The sequence below is a fragment of the Bufo gargarizans genome, chromosome 4 (genome assembly GCF_014858855.1).
Source record: "Bufo gargarizans isolate SCDJY-AF-19 chromosome 4, ASM1485885v1, whole genome shotgun sequence".
In the NCBI taxonomy this organism is placed as follows: Eukaryota; Metazoa; Chordata; class Amphibia; order Anura; family Bufonidae; genus Bufo; species Bufo gargarizans.
In genome coordinates this window covers 419,353,463-419,372,854 of record NC_058083.1, presented here as the reverse complement: position 1 = coordinate 419,372,854, position 19,392 = coordinate 419,353,463, and the positions used below count along the sequence as shown (strand labels likewise).

At 41.1% G+C, this 19,392-nt stretch overlaps 1 long non-coding RNA gene across 6 annotated transcripts in view; it reads right to left on the bottom strand.

Moving 5' to 3' along the window:
* LOC122934283 overlaps positions 1-19,392 on the bottom strand; it is an 898,769-nt gene that overhangs the window by 306,934 nt on the left and 572,443 nt on the right. For all 6 annotated transcript variants that reach the window (XR_006388647.1, XR_006388648.1, XR_006388650.1 and 3 more), the window contains one exon: positions 19,128-19,199. This is a non-coding gene — a long non-coding RNA (uncharacterized LOC122934283). The remainder of the gene's footprint in view (positions 1-19,127; positions 19,200-19,392) is intronic.

The window sequence follows — 19,392 nt, the reverse complement described above, 5'->3', positions numbered from 1 at the left end:
ACATGTTCTATCTTTTTGCGGAACGGCCGGATCGCGAACCCATTCAAGGAATGGATCCGCAATCCGCTGCGGCTGCCCCACGGACGGCGTTCGTGTATTGCGGCCCACAATACAGCAACAGGCCGCACACGCCATGTGAAAGAGGCCTAAGGCAGTGGCAACATAGTAGCTAAATTACCTTCCTTTTAAAGGCATAAGACCTCCCCTTCCTATGTACGTCAACATGACTGGGCGGGCAGGGGCGGATCCGGGATTACAGTCTTCATTGTGATCTCACTCCCTGCTCCTGCCTCTAGGTGGACGTGACGCACAGGGGGGCGGGCCTGTTGTCATGGGGATCTTACGACGCGTTCCCGGCCGGCGCTCCCGCTGTCAGATTCACCTCTGATCTGATCATCAGGGCGATTCAATGTCATGGGCAGCGAATCCCAGGACATCACAGCCGTATTAATGATAGCTATACCAATGATATATAACAGCTTTTATTCATAAATACTGACATATCCATCCAGGAATTTGCGAGTCCTGTGTGCTCATAATGTCCTATACATCCTCCCACATGTGTAGGTTAACCACATATGGGATCATAAATATGTAAATACAGATCTAAAATTTTGCTAGAGTATCATCAATGTCCCAAAAATATGAATGAGGAGGCGGCCAGGCTGGCTGCCAGAATGTCTAAGATAGATCACACTGCGATAGTACATTGATATCTGGAATAAATTCAATGTAAGCGATGCTGCACAGGAACTGATAATAGTAAGTACTCCTTCACTGCCAATGACATTGAATCGTCCTGATGATCAGATCAGAGGCGAATCTTACAGTGGGAGCGCCAGCTGGGGACACGTCGGAAGGTCCCCGTGACAACAGACCCGCCCTCCTGTGCGTCACATCCGCCTAGAGGCAGGAGCAGGGAGCGAGATCACAATGAAGACGGTGATCCCGGCGTATAAGACGACCCCCCACTCTAGAAAATATTTTCTAGGGCTCAAAAATCTTATACGCCGGTATATACGGTACATGCACGTTTCAAAGGCTTTTATCGACAATTACATGACATTTATGCAAAGAGTCAGTATTTGCAGTGTTGGCCCTTCTTTTTCAGGACCTCTGCAATTCGACTGGGCATGCTCTCAATCAACTTCTGGGCCAATTCCTGACTGATAGCAACCCATTCTTTCATAATCACTTCTTGGAGCTTGTCAGAATTAGTGGGTTTTTGTTTGTCCACCCGCCTCTTGAGGATTGACCACAAGTTCTCAATGGGATTAAGATCTGGGGAGTTTCCAGGCCATGGACCCAAAATGTAAACGTTTTGGTCCCCGAGCCACTTAGTTTTCACTTTTGCCTTATGGCATGGTGCTCCATCGTGCTGGAAAATGCATTGTTCTTCACCAACTGTTGTTGGATTGTTGGAAGAAGTTGCTGTTGGAGGGTGTTTTGGTACCATTCTTTATTCATGGCTGTGTTTTTGGGCAAAATTGTGAGTGAGCCCACTCCCTTGGATGAGAAGCAACCCCACACATGAATGGTCTCAGGATGCTTTACTGTTGACATGACACAGGACTGATGGTAGCGCTCACCTTTTCTTCTCCGGACAAGCCTTTTTCCAGATTCCAGTCACCATATTTTCTGCAGAAGATCTGTCCCTGATGTTTTTTTGGGAGAGAAGTGGCTTCTTTGCTGCCCTTCTTGACACCAGGCCATCTTCCAAAAGTCTTCGCCTCACTGTGCGTGCAGATGCGCTCACACCTGCCTGCTGCCATTCCTGAGCAAGCTCTGCACTGGTGGCACTCCGATCCCGCAGTTGAATCCTCTTTAGGAGACGATCCTGGTGCTTGCTGGACTTTCTAGGACACCCTGAAGCATTCTTAACAAGAATTGAACCTCAGCATCTTGCTATTCCATCCGGTTTGTGTTTAGTTGGACCACCATTTATTTTTCAACAGGACAATGACCCCAAACACACCTCCAGGCTGTGTAAGGGCTATTTGACCATGAAGGAGAGTGATGGGGTGCTGCGCCAGATGACCTGGCCTCCACAGTCACCGGACCTGAACCCAATCGAGATGGTTTGCGGTGAGCTGGACCACAGAGTGAAGGCAAAAGGGCCAAGAAGTGCTAAGCATCTCTGGGAACTCCTTCAAGACTGTTGGAAGACCATTACAGGTGACTACCTCTTGAAGCTCATCAAGAGAAGGCCAAGAGTGTGCAAAGCAGTAATCAAAGCAAAAGGTGGCTACTTTGAAGAACCTAGAATATGACATATTTTCAGCTGTTTCACACTTTTTTGTTATGTATATAATTCCACATGTGTTAATTCATAGTTTTGATGCCTTCAGTGTGAATCTACAATTTTCATAGTCATGAAAATAAAGAAAACTCTTTGAATGAGAAGGTGTGTCCAAACTTTTGGTCTGTACTGTATATATATCCCTCACCGCCAATATGTGTCCTCTGGATCGTCCCTCTGCTCCTCCCTCGGTATGTTTTTATATTCACTGGACGCATCCATCGATTGTTTACTTGCCTATGTACCTGATCGATGGGTCCGCCCCTCCCACCTTAGCATGCATATGTTTAATATATATGCCTGATCGATGTCTTACAGTTAGGTATGTAAATACTAGATATATGTAATTTATTTCATTTGCCCTATCCTGCACTTATACCTTTGTATCCTATGTTATTGTAATTGTCACTTTTTTAACACGCCCCCTGGGTGTGGCGTGATCACATGATCTGCACTTTGATTAACTCACCTATATATTTGCCGTCACTTGATTTGTACATTTGCTTGAGAAAGGCTCAGTGTTGGAACCGAAACGTTGCACCGTATGGTTGAATAAAGAATAACCTCACCTTCATCTGACCGGAGTGCCGTCCTTTTTCTGGATTTTTATATATATATATATATATATATATATAAAATAATCTTTAGTATTATTAGTGTGTAACGGTCTTTTTCATACAATCCGCATATATCTTTTTGTGTGAACACACATATTTTCTATTTTTTCATAAAAAAGAACAATATTACTTTCAGTAATAATATAGCATTTTTTTTGTGTGTGATTTATAGACGCATGTAGATATTTTATTTCATAAATGTTGACAATTTCTTTACATTTTCTCCAAATAATTCCCTTAAATTTTCCTAGAAAAGCCAAAATCTTAAACTGTCTAAATGTTATGAATACCTTAGATGGGATGGGGGAGGCTCAATCTATAATGAGCTCCGGTCATCTTGCGGTGAGCCCAAACAAGTTATAGAAAATGCATACAGGGTATCGTTGCAAACAGCAAAAGTATATGAGCTTGTGTAAATGTGTGTTTTTACAAGGCCACATGGCAAATATGAAAAATAAACACCAAACCTATATCCCCATTCATAATCAACCCATATACACCATAGAATAGAACAACAATAGAAGTATTTGTGGTTCAACAGTAAATAAGCTTTTCACACATCCAGCATGATTATAGTATCACATGTATTACAGACATGATTGGCCTACACAAATAAATTAAAAACAGTTAAAAACACCAACACAATGGTGGTGACCAAACAGCAGGATAAATATAATAAAGTGCAAGTTCAAAAAGTGTTTTTAGGAAGGTACTATAAAGTGCAGAATCAAGAGTTCAAACACTAGTAGTATACACACAGCCTAAGGCCTCATGCACGCGGCCGTTGTTTTGGTCCGCATCCGAGCCGCAGTTTTGGTGGCTCGGATGCGGACCCATTTACTTCAATGGGGCTGCAAAAGATGTGGACAGCACTCTGTGTGCTGTCCGCATCCTTTACTCCGTTCCGTGGCCCTGCAAAAACAATATAACATGTCCTATTCTTGTCCGCACTTTGTGGACAAGAATAGGCAGTTATATTAAAGGCTGTCCCTGCCATTCCACAAATTGCGGAGAGTCTGATCACTGGCTACGACTATACCCTAATGTTCCTCCCGCCAGGAGATCACCGGGAACGAACGCCCAGAAAGATAAGTTACTCCCAGAAGTGGTTAAAAGGAAATTATTATTACCAGTAGCCATTTCAGGGTCCGCCTCTAATTTTATTGACCATAATTTTGTTATTTCCATGGAGGATACCCATATTATATCTTTCTGACTCTATCCACATTATTGCTATTGATTCTACTCCTTTGGTGGGCGGTACTGTGGAGTTTTGTACTCCGGAGATAACCTTGACCATGGGGGTTTGTCATACTGAAAATTTTTCTTTTTTTATATGAAAAAATTTACCCATGGAGGTAGTTTTGGGCATGCCTTGGCTCCAGAATCATAACCCAGTCATCAACTGGTCCACGGGTGAATTAGAAAAATGGGGACCTAAGTGTGATTCATGCTGTTTACCCGTTATTCAGGCTGGAATCACTACTGGGGGTCGGAAGTCCCCCATACATCAGTGACTTTGTCGATGTTTTTTTGATGTCTGATGCTGAATTCCTTCCCCCTCATAGACCTTATGATTGTGCCATCGAGTTGGTTTCGAGATCCAAGTACCCTAGGGGTCGTATTTATAATTTGTCCGGTCCTGAACGAAAGGCTATGAGGGATTATTTGAGGAAAATTATACTAAAAGGTCATATTAGACCATCAGTCTCTCCTATGGGGGCAGGATTTTTCTTTGTTGAGAAAAAAGATGGGGGGTTGAGACCGTGTATTTACTACAGAGAGTTAAACAAAATTACTGTAAAAAACAGTATTCTTTGCAGTTGTTTCCGGACCTGTTCAATCAGGTTCTTGGAGCTCAGTGGTTCACTAAACTCAATCTCAGGGGAGCCTATAATCTCATTCAAATTAAGGAGGGGGGTGAGTGAAAAACAGGTTTTAATACCCCTGAGGGCCATTATAAATATTTTGTGATGCCATTTGGGTTAAGCAATGCCACCGCAGTTTTACAAAATTTTGTTAATGATCTTTTCAGACAGTTTATTGCAAAATTATTCACCTGACTAGGATTCTCACATTAGCCGAATGAGGCAGGTACTGAAGGTCAATTATTCACTAAACAGAAAAAGTGAATGTTTGGGGTATAATAAATTTTATTCTTGAGATACATTCTCACACCCCAATCCTTTAAGATGGATCCGGGAAAGGTGCAGTTTGTTCTAGAATGGGTGAGACCTTCCTCCCTTAAAGCATTACAACGTTTTTTGGGTTTCTCAAATTATTATCGAAAATGTATAAAAAAAAAAATCTGTTATTGCTAAGCCTCTCAACGACCTAACTAGGAAGGGGCAGATTTACTGAATTGGTCACCGGAAGCCATTAAAGCTTTTGAAGCACTCAAGAGGTGTTTTGTGAATGCCCCTATATTGGTCCAACCAGACCAAAAGAGGCCTTTTATAGTTGAGGTCGATGCCTCCGAGGAAAGGGTAGGAGCAGAACTCTCCCAGGGGACAGCAACTCTCACTAATCTTAGGCCCTGTGCGTTCTTCTCTTGTAAATTGTCTCCTACTGAGAGAAATTATGATATTGGGAACTGAGAGTTACTTGCTATTAAATGGGCCTTTGAGGAATGGCGCAATTTTTTGTAGGGGGCTCACCATCAGGTCACTGTACTTGCTGATCATAAGACTTTGATGTTTTTGGAGTCTGCTAAGTGTTTGAATCCCAGACAGGCTAGGTGGGCGTTATTCTTTACACGTTTTCTGTATTACTTTCAGGCCAGGAAGTAAAAATATCAAAGCAGACGCCTTATCCTGCAGTTTTTGTGCTTTTCAATTCCCGATACTCCACCAGAACCAATATTACCGGCAGGTGTCATTGTGGCTTCGGTCTCCTCTGATCTGATGACCGAAATAACTGCGGGGCAACACTTAGGCTCGGTACAATCTCCAAAAGATAAGTTATTTGTCCTGGGTCATTTATGTCTCAGACTGTTGGGTGAGTGCCATAATTCTGTGTTTAGTGGACTTCCGGGTATTAATGCCACCAAGGAACTTGTCTCCAGATTTTATTGGTGGCCTACTTTGTCTAGAGATGTCCACTCATGTGTCTTCATGTGAGGTTTGTGCCAGGTCCAAGACTCCTAGGTCTCGTCCGGTGGGGGAGTTACGACCACTGGCCATCCCTAGTAGACCATGGTCCCATATCTCCATGGACTTTATCACCGACCTACAGGTGTCTGGGGGTAAGTCGGTGATATGGGTAGTTGTGGACAGATTTAGTAAAATGGTGCATTTCATCCCTCTGTCAAAACTGCCCAATGCCAAGACTGTAGCTTCTCTGTTTGTTGATCATGTTATACGGTTACATGGAATTCCTGAGAATGTGGTTTCAGATAGAGGTGTCTCCATGGGGACCAGGGAGGACCCGACCGCGCACGCCTCCTCAGCACGGCTGGCGTTCCCCTAGACTACAAGCAGCAGGGGAGCCGAGCGCAGATAATGAAGAATTGGTGCTTGGCTGTGTAACGTGAGTCACGTGATGCTGGCCACGTCATGTGACTCACCAGTCAGGGCTATTAGAAACAGGCAGCCTGCTAAACACAGGTTGCCTGTGATTGGTCTAGTTACCCTAACCAGCCTTCTTTACATATTCAGACCTTGTTTGTTTTGACCTCGTCTTTGTGACCTTGACCTCGCTACCTCCATTTGTATTTGACCTAGCCTTTTGGCTTCCAACCTCGTATTTGTTTGTGACCCTGCTATTGTGTTTTTCCCTGTGTACTGCATGACCTCCTGTTTTTTTACTTTTGCTTCCCTTACACTGTTCACGGTTTTCCTTTGCTTTTAGGCCCCTACACGTATTTAGCTAGGGACCGCCACCAAGTTGTACGCCGTCAGATAGGACAGGTCATGCAAGTAGGAAGGAACAGAGGTGCGGTTGGAGTCCAGGGCTGCACTCTTCCCTTCCCTCTGTGACAACAATTCATTTTTACTAACAAAAAAAAGGCAAAATGTCCAAATTTCCCTAAAAGGGGTGGTAAACCTGTTTAAATGGGCCTAATTGATGGGTCACGTGACGTGGCCAGATTCACGTGACCCATGTCCAGCACATCAATACACCTGAGCGTTGACTCATTGACATCGGCGCTCAGTTCCCCCCTGCTCGTTGTCTAGGGAACAAAAGATGCCGGCCACACTGAAGAGGCGTGCGCGGCTGGGTCCTCATTACCCCCTTGTTACCATGGAGACGAGGACGCCGGCCGCGTACTCGTTCCTCCTCACGAATGGGATGCGCTACAGGAAGAGAGAGCGTCACCGGCTCCCCGTTACAGTACCCCCCTTTTCATGAGGGGCCACGGGACCCATAATCACTGGAGTAGGTTTTTCCAGGTGGGCTAAATGGTATCTCCTCACCAACCTCGTAGCATGCATTTTACTCGCTGGTACCCAAGACCTCTCTTCCAGACCAAAAACCTTTCAGTGAACTAGATAATGCAAAGAATTACAAACTTTCTTCACATCAAGGATTCTAGAAACCTCGTATTCTAGTTAACTGGCAACCTCTACTGGCGGCGGAGATTCCTGTGCAGGAGACACAGGCGACACATACTTTTTGAGTAAAGCTTTGTGAAAAACATTATGAATGCTAAAGGAGTCAGGTAACAGTAACTTAAAAGACACAGGGTTAATTATGACAATAATCTCATAAGGGCCAATAAATCGAGTTGCAAATTTACCCAAAGGTATCTTAAGACACAAATTCTTGGTGGATAACCACACCTTGTCTCCCAACTCAAAATCCACCCCTCTAGAGCACCTTTTGTCAGCATTAACCTTTTGAACCTCCTGGGCTTTTTTCAGGTTCGAACCTGGGCCTAGACTGTGCAAAGTTCTTTAACTACTACATCAGCTTCAGGAATCTGAGAGGAAGACGGTGAGAATGAGCTAAATAGTGGATGAAATCCAAGATTACAAAAGAAGAGAGACATACCAGTAGACGAGTTCACTTGATTAAAATTCAGCCAAGGACAAATGGCCAGCGTCATGTGACCCATGTCCAGCACATCAGTACACCTGAGCGCCGACTCATTGACATTGGCGCTCAGTTTCCCCCCTGCTTGTTGTCTAGGGGACGAAGGACGCCGGCCACGCTGAAGAGGTGTCCTCTCCACCCCCTTGTTACGATGGAGACGAGGAGGCCGGACGCATCCTTGCTCCTCCTCACGAATGGGATGCCAGCGGCGCTGCAGGGAGAGAGCAAGTCGCCGGCTCCCAGTTACACCTCCAAAATCCATAATGCGCGCTCAAGTCATTTAAGGTCTTGCGGTGAGCCCTGCCAGTAGATAAATTACACAAGCAGTATCCATTTTCACAGTTCAAACGTACCGTTATGGTTTTAGAAATGTTTTGTCATGAGTTATTTTCGAACAAAAAATAAATTCATAAGTAAAATATTTTTTTCATAATTTTTTAGTTTTTCTTTCAATATACCGTATATTTTTTAAACAAATATTGTATCTATCATCTAATGGCACAAAAGGTTCTGCCCTGGTAAAAATGATTTTAAATTCATGTAGGCTGGTTCAGAAATTAGTTATTTGCTGTTAAATAGGCTTATTGCAAAAAAAGTAAAAATTAGTATGGTAATTAAAGGAGGTAATTACACTCGTAATTAAGTGGTTAAAATTGCAAATGGAATCATATAAATTATTAAAAGGAGGTTACCTAATTTGTGTCATTCATTTACATAAATAATATTCTTGCTTGAATGGGGAGGCTACAGTGACAGTTTTGGCTTGCATGGGCATTTTGTTTTCTTTTATTTGCATTTGATATTTTTTTCCATTTTGATTTTTTGCACATAACATGTCCTCAAAGAGGTCATAAAAGACCTTTAAGGAACATTTACGCATTCTCTTTTTTTTTCTTTCTTTATTTTGAGGTTTTACACTGTAATTTGGTTATCCAAAGGAGCCTCAGTTACAAGGAAAACAGCCCCTATGGTGACATTAGTCAAGGGCAGAGCTGATTTGGGTCTGCTAAGACCCTGCAGCTCTGCTATACAAAATCGCTAGGTCCAATAAAGGAATCCTCATTGCTACTTCCTGTGTTTACTGGAAAAAAGAAGACAAAAGCAGTGCTAAACTGCTTCTGTCTTCTCCTCTGGGTCCTTGGCTGTCTCTGACAGCATGGGACTTGTCCTGCTGCTGCTAGATTAAAAGAGTGTTAAACATGCACTGTGCATTTAGGGCACAGCCACATGATCATGTTTTCTGATGCACTATTTGAAGCCAAAACTAGGAGTGAATTCGAAAAAGAAGAGAAGTCACATCTGTCCTTTATACTTTCTCTCCTTTTATAATCCACTTCTGATTTTGGCTTCCAAAACTGCATCAGGAAACCTGACAGTTTGGCTGTACCCTTACAATGGTGCTGGTTTAATGCCCAGCATCCCTTGCCATAGATTTATAGTGTGTGGTCTTTATTAGGTTAAGGTGTTTGAAGTCATAGTCAAGGCTGACTTAAAAAATAATTTTTAGTGTATTATGAAACCTTTCATGTTTGTTTTCATTATTGTATACCACAAAATTTCCGAGATAAAGAACAGATCTACAATTTTGGGAATTGTGAAGGTAGATTGCTAGCAGAAATTGAAACAAAAACAAGCAGGTTGGATAACTCGGATAATCTCAGACATTTTTCTTCATCAGCCTCTACTGGGAACACCCTCAAAGTGGAGAGAAACTATCCAATTTATGAAAGTGTGCATATGGTTTAGCTCCTTGCCATCCCTATGTTACTGGTTACTGTTTGTATGGCTCTTCTGCATTTAATTGGATAATCAAGCAAAATCAATATATTCAGGATACAATCACCTTTATTACCCAGCCAAATTTAGCAAATTTATCCAAGCAATGTTTTTTTACACAATATACTTGATGTTAGTGGTAAATTTGAGTTGGTATGGTTTACCCTTATTTACCAAAAAATCCCAAATTTATAGAAAAAATTGGAAAAATGTGCTATTGTCTAGATTAGAATTTATCTGCTTTTGAGACCATAATCTCACACAATAGTTAAAGTCAGAGTTGAACCCGGACATACCTCCATTTTAACCCTGGCAGCCCTCCTGACTTGAGCATCGGAGCAGTTCATGCTCCGATGCTCTCCTTTGCCCTGAGCTAAATTGCACAGGGCAAAGGCATTTTTAGGAGTTCCAGTGACGTACCCGGGCTCTCCATGGGGCTGCCAGGAAGCCCGGTGACGTCACCGGCAATGATGGGCGGGCTTTACCGCGGCTCCAGACAGTAAAACGGCTAGGGCAGCGCTAAAGCCCACCCATCAGAGCAGTTGACGTCACTGAACACACTGCCGGGCAGAAGGGAAGGAACGCCATTTGGCTTTTAGAGCTTGGATTTTCCTAGAATGATTTTCAGGTGCTACATCACATTTGTAGAGACCCTGAGGTACCCATACTGTGGAAGCCCCCCAAAAGTTACTCCATTTTGGAAACTACAACCCTCAAGTTATTTAACAAGGGGTGGAGTGAGCATTTTGACACCACAGGTATTTTTCAGAAATGATTGAGCAAAATGTAAATTGCAAGTTTTCCACAAATATGGAATTTCACACCCTATAACACATGCTTTCACACCATACTCTTAATTGTTAGGCAGATTCTATAAGGTATAGAAATACCATAAATGTGGATGTAAACTTCTTATTGAGGTACGCTGCAGGGTTCAGAAGTGAAGACCACCTTTTGGCTTTTGATGGATTGATTTATGGGTGCCATGTTGCTTTTGAACAGCCTCTTGGATATCAGAACAGCCATTTTATGAAAACTATACTTTTTTTTTAAATTATCGTTATGGAACTCTTTGAGAGCTTTTTTGGGGGGATGAGTTGCCATTTTTACAGCTGGCAGGAAAAAAAGATGGCCAGCACGATTACAGAGATACCAATTTTATATAGCTGTTTTTTTAAGTTTTGCTACTGTGGGGATTTGCTCTGGTAGGCAGGGTAAGCGGACGCAGTACAGAGGCGAAAACAAGATTGTAAAGCAAAACTTCAGTGTTTATTCACACATAAGGCAAAAGTAAAACTACTCTGTACAGTCTTGGTGTTAGTTCACACAATGCAAAGTCCACAGAACAAAAATATCACCTTGTTGTCCGTTTTATCCCTAGCGGTCCACAGCAGGCTTTAGGGGGCCTGTTTCCCAGCGTGCAACTCTCAGCCTTTTAGCATGGCACCATGCCTCAGATCCCAAAACAGAGACTCTTTTGCCGCTGTGCCCAGCTGTCTTTTAAGGACAGCTAGATGTTGTCAAAACCCGGACCGCCACTTAAAATCCAGTCCGGTATTTGACCCCACCTGGCTGCAAATCAGCCCAGCAGCACACACTGGGAGGAAAATACTTGTCCTCCCAGACCATACCCTTCACTGTGTCACACTACTTTTACACAAAGCATTTTTGGAGAAAAAAAATAATCATGCTTTTGTGTATCCATTTTCTGAGAGACATATTTTTAACTTAAATTTTTCTGGCAATGGTCAGAGTGTGATAGTTTTTCTTATTCAAGAATTTTATTGTATAACAATAAACATTATTATAGCGCTTCGCGAAGATATGCCTATGTCCAGGATGATCAATTTGAGCACCTTCATACAATAAACAGAAATAAGGCATAAAGATAAAGATAATGTCAAACGTTAATAATAATTGAAACTGCATTAAGTTATTAGATTGAAGAATATTGTGAAAGATAAAAAGTGGAGTGGGAAAAAAGAAAGATAGAAAAGGAGGAAGGGGGAGAGGGGTGTGGGAGGCAAAAGTAATGTCTGAAGGGTCAAGTACGCCCCCAGATTTGTGAAAGGAGTCCCAAGGACTCCAGGCTTTTGAAAAAATGAACAGATTCCTGAGGGATTTGGATAATCAACTCCTCCATCCTCTGATAGAGCGCCACTTCAGCAAATCACTCATCTAGGGTAGGTGGAGTAGAAGCTTTCCAATTTTGCAGTATAAGCGCCTTTTCTGCCTGAATGAGGTACTTGAGAGAATTTTGGTATGCAGAAATGGTGAAATCAAAGACATATAGTAATAGGGATTCAGGGGTATTTGGAAATTATGTAATTTTTTTTATAGAGCAGGTTGTTACAGATGTGGCAATACCTTATATGTATATTTTATTCTTATTTCTGCTATTTGCAATATCAAAAGTCTTAATGAAGAGAACAGGTTTTTGGAACTTTGTAAGTTCTCGGGCTACTATAGTACCGGTATCCCATGATTGCATCTTGGGGAGCAAAAGGGATGAGAGAGGGAGTCCTCTCTCTCTCTAAAGCATAATTGACCGCCGATTCTAAGGGTTTAAACCACCAGTATCAGTGTTTTTACAGATGCTGGAAGTTACTGACAGCCAGGCCCCTGCCCTGATCAGGCAAATTCAGCCCCTGTTCCCACCAGGTCCCTGCGCTGTACAAGGGTTTAGACAATTAACCGTTCTATTTTTGGAAACATTCTTACTTTGCAGCATTTTTCTATAACTGCATAAAACATTTGTACAGTAATGTATAGTGCCAACTTCTACAAGCTCCTCCAGCTTAAAAAAAAATCACAGAAGCAATCAAATTTTCTTTTACAATCCCCTATTTATAGGACTGTCCAGTGTTTAGAAATAGAGTTTCCATTTGGTAATATTCAAGTAGTCAAAGTAAGTTAAAGCTATAGTATTGTTTTGTGAATAGTTGCTTTCCCCAGAAAACAATTTTAGAGCATATTTTCTTAAGAATGTTCATTACTCTGTAATTCCTCATGGAAAGTTTTGTATAAATTGACAATGAATAAATGTTTAAATATTACATTCCAACACTGGCCTCTATGTGCAGCAATATGTCGATTTTACTCTTTGTAAAAGATGGAATCTGTAGCAAATCCTAAGGTAAATCTGCATGTAACATAGATGTGATGCGGAAACCGCATCAAAGACGTTTCCATCTGAGTGTACCCTGAAGGTTCACATAAAACAACTTATGGTGTTCTGAGGGCCAGTTCCAGTTTCCCACAGATACTTTTTAATTACAGGAAGTTACATTTACAGAAGCCAACATTTTTTTTCCTAGAGGTCCTCAAGAACTATATCTCATGGTAAATATACTGGCGCTTTAATTGAATAATTTGGTTTTAGGCTTTTTTTTTTTATGCAGTGATTGTTTATACAGATATAGCCTTGGATGCTTGCTGAGCTTTGATAGCTTCTAGAATTTCAGGCACTACATAGTTATTTCCAGACTGTAGGGGCAAAGGTCTGTGGCACCATTTATTGGCTTATGAAGCCACTGTGATTAGATAAGGCTGGAATTTGATTTACTTCGGAAGGAAAAAAGAATGAAGGCCTCTTTCACACTAAAGAGTTTTCCTTTCAGATGTGAAGCGTGTAATGAACACACAGCACCTGGACTTAATCCTTACCCATTAATTTCAATATAAAAGTGCATAAAATAAATAAAATTAAATAATCGGTCGGTGCACATGAACGTAATTTTTCATGCATCATCTCTATGTTCATGAAAAATCACAGCATTTTTTATATTGTGTGTTTTTCATGCAGCTCTGGCTCCATAGAAGTGAATGGGGCTTCAGTGAAAAATGGAAGACATCTGGGTGCAATGTGTTTTTTACTGACGGTTGCTGGGAGATGTAGATTGTTATTCTTCAGTTTTTTCATGAGCGTGAAAACTGCATGCAATCCGGATTAGAAGAACACAACGCAATCGCAGACAAAACTGATTGAATTGGCATGCAAAACCATCAGTTTTTTCCTGATCAGATCCTGACACAATCCGTATTGCTCATGTGAAAGAGGCCGTTTTCCAAAAAACGAATAATTAGTGTTAAAGGGAGTCTGTCACCACATTTGAGCATATTAGACTGATCAAATAGCGTTATATGTGCCACCGAGAACTTAAAAATGGTACCTTTGTTGTATCTAATGGAGTTTTCTTTCAGCCAAAAATCAACTTTTAAGATTCTGTAAATGCGCCCTCTCAAGTGCCCAGGGTGGCGTCTCAATCATCCGAGCCCAAGACCGGACCTCCCCAACGGCTCATAACCCCGCCCTCCGTGTGCCTCTGCCCACCCGCTTACTCTCCTCCTCTCTCCTTTTCCACTGCGGCTGCGCGGTCAAATTCGTAGCGGGCGCAGTGGAAAAGGAGAGAGGAGGAGAGTAAACGGGCTGGCAGAGGCACACAGAGGACGGGGTTATGAGCCGTTGAGGAGGTGCTGCCTGGGGCTCGGACGATTGAGACGCCGCCCTAGGCACTTGAGAGGGCGCATTTACAGAATCTTAAAAGTTCATTTTTGGCTGAAAGAAAACTCCATTAGATACAACAAAGGTACCATTTTTTAGTTCTCAGTGGCACATATAATGCTATTTGATCAGTCTAATATGCTGGTGACAGACTCCCTTTAATAATACATTTCAATTGCTTTTTACTGGATGCAGCCATTCAGTTGGAATTTTTCCCCATTCTGTGTAGTTTGCTCCTACACAGGATAATGGGGGAGATGTCCCCCTAGCATATCTCTAACTTAGTATTAGTCTTCATAGGCATAATGTACTGGAATTTAGAGCTATATAGAGATATACTCAGCAAGAACATTACATTACAGGTAAAAAAAGTAACAATAAAACAGCTGGCCAAAAACACATTTTCAAATATTTAACAAACATCAACAGTATATAATAGCATAGATATCCTTAGTATCCATACCACCATTATCACCTGTATAATACTGTACAGTCTCAAAGAAAAGTGTAAAAATAAAAAAGTTGGAACTGCTGTGTTTCTCTCCATTTTCTAATCTATATATTAAAATTCTAATAAATTCAACTTTATTTTGCACATATCATGAAATCTCGCATAAAAATAAAATTCACATAAATGTGCAATATTTAAATATACGTTAATTAGTAATGGGCAGGGGCTCAACATTTAAATATATTTTAATTAACAGTAGGCAGGGCTGAAACCACAGAACTTCCCACAGAATCCAGAAAAGGCAGTGTATGGCAGCATGGCAAACATTTTGTTACAAACGGCAAACAAGATAATGAGGTTGGCGAATTGCCAGGGCAAAGATTAGATATTATTTAGATGTGAAGTGATATAAGACATACTTGCCGATAGAGAAGCTTTCACGAACACTGTTGCATGCCAGAATTCACTAGAAGTGACCCTTGGTTCACTGTGTGAGCATTTCTGTCGTACCCCGTGGAGCCCCCGCTGAAATGGATGGAGCGGCTCATCAGAAAAGCGCGGCACTGTTCCATTCATTTCTATGGGCATAGCTGGACACCGCCAGATCCCCACTGACTATAATGGGATCCACTGGGTTTCCGCCATAAATGCTGACTTCCTGCCTGGACAAATACAGCTGAATAGTGTAAAATTTCCACAGTGCAATGAGTGTAACAAAAAACCTATGCATTTCAGATGACTATAAACGCTTCTTTACCATCAGTAAAGATGTATTCATAGGCATCAAAAATGCATAGGTTTTTTCACACTCATGCGGCTGTGGAAGTTTTTAACTGTCTTTAAATAAAGAATATACTGTTGGATAATTATTTCCAGTATATGCTTAGAGTTTAATTGGTTACTGTCATGGGGGATATTGTTCTACTATTTTGATTCTCTGTATTGTATTTTTGCAGTGTTATCTTTATAAATTGCGGGTATCTTATTGGGGACCATGTCGTAGTCTATCTGTATACAGGCCTTATTGTTTTTATTGGCTCCAATAAGATTTATATTTTGTATACATGTGGATTTGTACTATGATGTATTTCATTGCGTATCCATCCATCCATCTATTATTCAATGGTAACATTGACTATTTCTTAGCTGTCAGCTAACTGGAGGGTCGTAGGCCCGGAAGAGACTGAGGCTGATGTGGATGTATGTTATGGGATGCTAGGGTGCTGCACGCAACACTGATAGAAGGAGCACTAAGGACCTGATAAAAAGGTGTCAAGGGCTTAGCGCAGATGGTTTGGTCTTTGTAATTATTAGGGTGCTGCATGCAACACTAATAGAAGGAGCACTGAGGACCTGATAAAAAGGTGTCAAGGGCTTAGAGCAGATGGTTTGGTCTTTGTAATTATTAGGCCTAGGCCTGGCCATTGTTGAGTGAACAGGCGGCCAGAGCAGCTTGTTCACCATGGGTGCCTCAGGGGCTAGAAGGCAGGAGTAAGTGACAACGAGCTTGTAGAGATGCTGATCTAGTGGGTCACCTGGTGGGAACCAATAGGCAAGAGGTAGTAGTAGTGCCTAACAAGGCTTTTGGAATGTCACTAGAGAATAGACAGTGAGTGGACTGTGGGAATTTTTGCTATATTAGGGCTAGGATAGTTTTAGCCATGGGAGAGATAATCTGCAAGGTATGTGCAGAGTGTAGCCAAGGCTGCAAGTGTGCTATGAGCCTTGGGAGGAGTCATTTCTGGGGAGACTTTTTGGAACTTCAGCTTGAAGGGGAGCCAAAGGTTGGCTTGGTGGTGTTTAACTCAACCCTGGGGAGGCTGCAGCTGGACTTTAGAGGGGATTGATGAAACAACAGACAGGAAAGGACTTGGTATTAGTGCATAGCAGAAGGTTTGCCTGTAGTATGTCCAGGAAGGTTGGCCACTGTGGTGTACTGGTCTGAGGAAGGGCTCTCAGTAATTAGACTGGTGTAGTAGTGACCCTTTTCCTGTCTATAAGACAAATAGTTATTTTGTTAAAGTTCTTCTGTGAATTGACAGTTAATAATGTCATGTTCCAGTGCACTGTGTGAAACCAACACTGACCTGAGGTCTCTGTGACGCTAACAGTGACTTGTCAGAGTTATAGTTGATGTATGCAAAACACTGTTTTAGTTCAATCTCTAGGATTGATCACCAACCACTAAGTCACCAATATATGTCATTATCAATAGCTACCGTATATAATTAAAATGCTGCATTTCAACAATAATTACATACAGTTTATAACAATTTTCTAATTCAAACTGGCTTGTATTATTAATCAAAGGGATGTTTCTTTTACTCAGCAAGATCTGTCTTTTCAATCTTTCTATTTAAGAGCTTGGCTGCATTTTAACTTCAGATATCTGTTTGGATTAGGTTTTATTGAGTGATCTCTACATTTACATATAACAGAAGTTAATGATCTGTATCCTGGATAATTAAAAGCTCATTAAATGACTTTTAGGAGAACATTGCATGAGGAATCTTTAGTGCTTTTAAAAGTGCTTAGCTCTTGTATTTCACTGAAAACTTGGAACACGAATGTGCTACTCAATAGGCTGAAGTGTGTTTTATAAATCTCTACTTTGTACCAACTTTCAAACAGTGTCCATTCTGTTGTACAGCACAACTTCTGAGCCAATTAAAAAACAAGCAAAACTCTACCTCCAAACTCCTAAGGTGCATTTCCGCGCACCAACTGAGCAGGCAATTATCGGGAAGGAACCGTTCCTTTCCGATAAATGCCTGCTCAGCAGTGGAGGACAAGTGGGGAAAAGTGATGGCAAATTCAATCACTTATCTTCACTTACATTAATTGTTTCTGGTCAGCAGATCTGTGTTTACACAGCACAATCTGCTGCCCAGAAATGATGATTTAGGTGTCCAAACAAGTGGTCATTTTACCCAATGAACGAGTGTTTTGCTCATTCATTGAGTGAGCTGCATCACCTTTACATGGACATATCGGGAATAAGCGCTCATTCCTGATAATCAGCATGACAATTTCCCTGTGTAAACCCACAGCCACAACTTTTCAGAATACGGCTAATCCCATCAAGCACGCCATATCTGCCGGGTATGCCACAAATGTCTGATAGGTGAGGGTTTTCTAAGGCCCTCACTTCTTGGGAGAACAGTGGTCCAGTGACCCTTGTTTACATTTTCCACACATATTTAAGTATATGGGAGTTACAGCAGAGATGAGCAAAAATGCCAAAAATACTTAAAGGGGTAGTCCAAGATAAATAAATACTTTCCCAGCAAAAGTAAATGTAATAAAATAACAAAAAGTCATACTTTTCTCCCTTACCGCTTCCAGAGCTGCAATCTGGTCCTATAGTGCTGACGACATTCCACACAAACATTATCACTGTGCAGCCAATCACTGGCCTCAGTGGCGTTTGGCATGTGACCATTGAGGCCAGTCATTGGCTGCTATGGTGACATGGGGTGTGCATGGTTGGCAGCAGGGGAGAAAAGTGCTAAGTATCATTTGTTATTTTATTACATTTTCCACTGCTGGGGAAATATTTTTTTAACATGGACAACTTCTTCAAAATCAGGGATATGCCTTTAAATTTATGTTGCATGCTACATGTTAGGGGTAGATTTGATTTTATCCTTTCCCATGGTAGCCATTTATTTTTTATTTTTTTCATATCTGCCTTCCAAGAGCCAATTTTTTTATTCTTCCATCAACATGTTATCTTGCAGGGTGAATTGTATTTCTTATGGCACCATTTAATGTACTACATAATGTATTTAGTTAAAATAATTTGTGGAGTGGAATGAAAAAAATAAAACGCAATACAGAGACAGTTAACTTTTTTTTTGTTTTTATGATGTTCACTGTGTGGTAAAAACGACATTGACTTTTTCCATGGTGAAATCAAATTTACAGTATATATATATTTTTTACCATTTTTACAAAATAAAAATATTACTTTGTGTTGGTATACTGTGACACCCACAACTTTATTTGCTGTGTGTAAACTTTAATTCTTATTGGCACCATTTTGTGGTCCATGAAACTTTTCAAAAACGTATTTGTTGTGATTGGCGTTCCCCATGCAGGATATAAATAATTTTAAAAGTTGATACATTTACAGATGTGGCAACCACAATTATGTTTATATTTTTTTTAAGTAATGTTATATATGTTTACCTATGAAATGGGAATAAAATGTCCAACTTTTAATGTTTTTTTTTTTTTTACATTTTAAATGTACTTTTCTTTTTCATCCCACTAGAGGACTTTACTATGAGAAGCTTGATCAGTTGTAAAAATACGGCTATATTTCAGAATTGCAGTGGTTTCAGCTGTGGTAGGGTGTAATAGGAAGATGCACATCTCAAGTTTGTTTGGCAGGGAATAGATTGGATGACAGAAGGAGTCCCCTCTCTGTATCTAACAACTTACTTGACAACAAAGTTTCTTGTTCAGGACCACCACTTCAGTATAATAAAAATCTGAGAAAGACAGCACTCCAATCTGAAAAAAGTGAAATTATAGTAAAATTACAGATTGTAGAATTGGATATGACAGTATTACAGCTCTATTGTTCTCTTGAAAAGCCTAGATAAAGATGCGCACAGAGAAGCATTGTGCTTATCAGTGTAAAGGCTGATTCACACGACTGTGCTCGGTTAGCCATATCTCCTCTGATCCGAACTGACTAAATCAT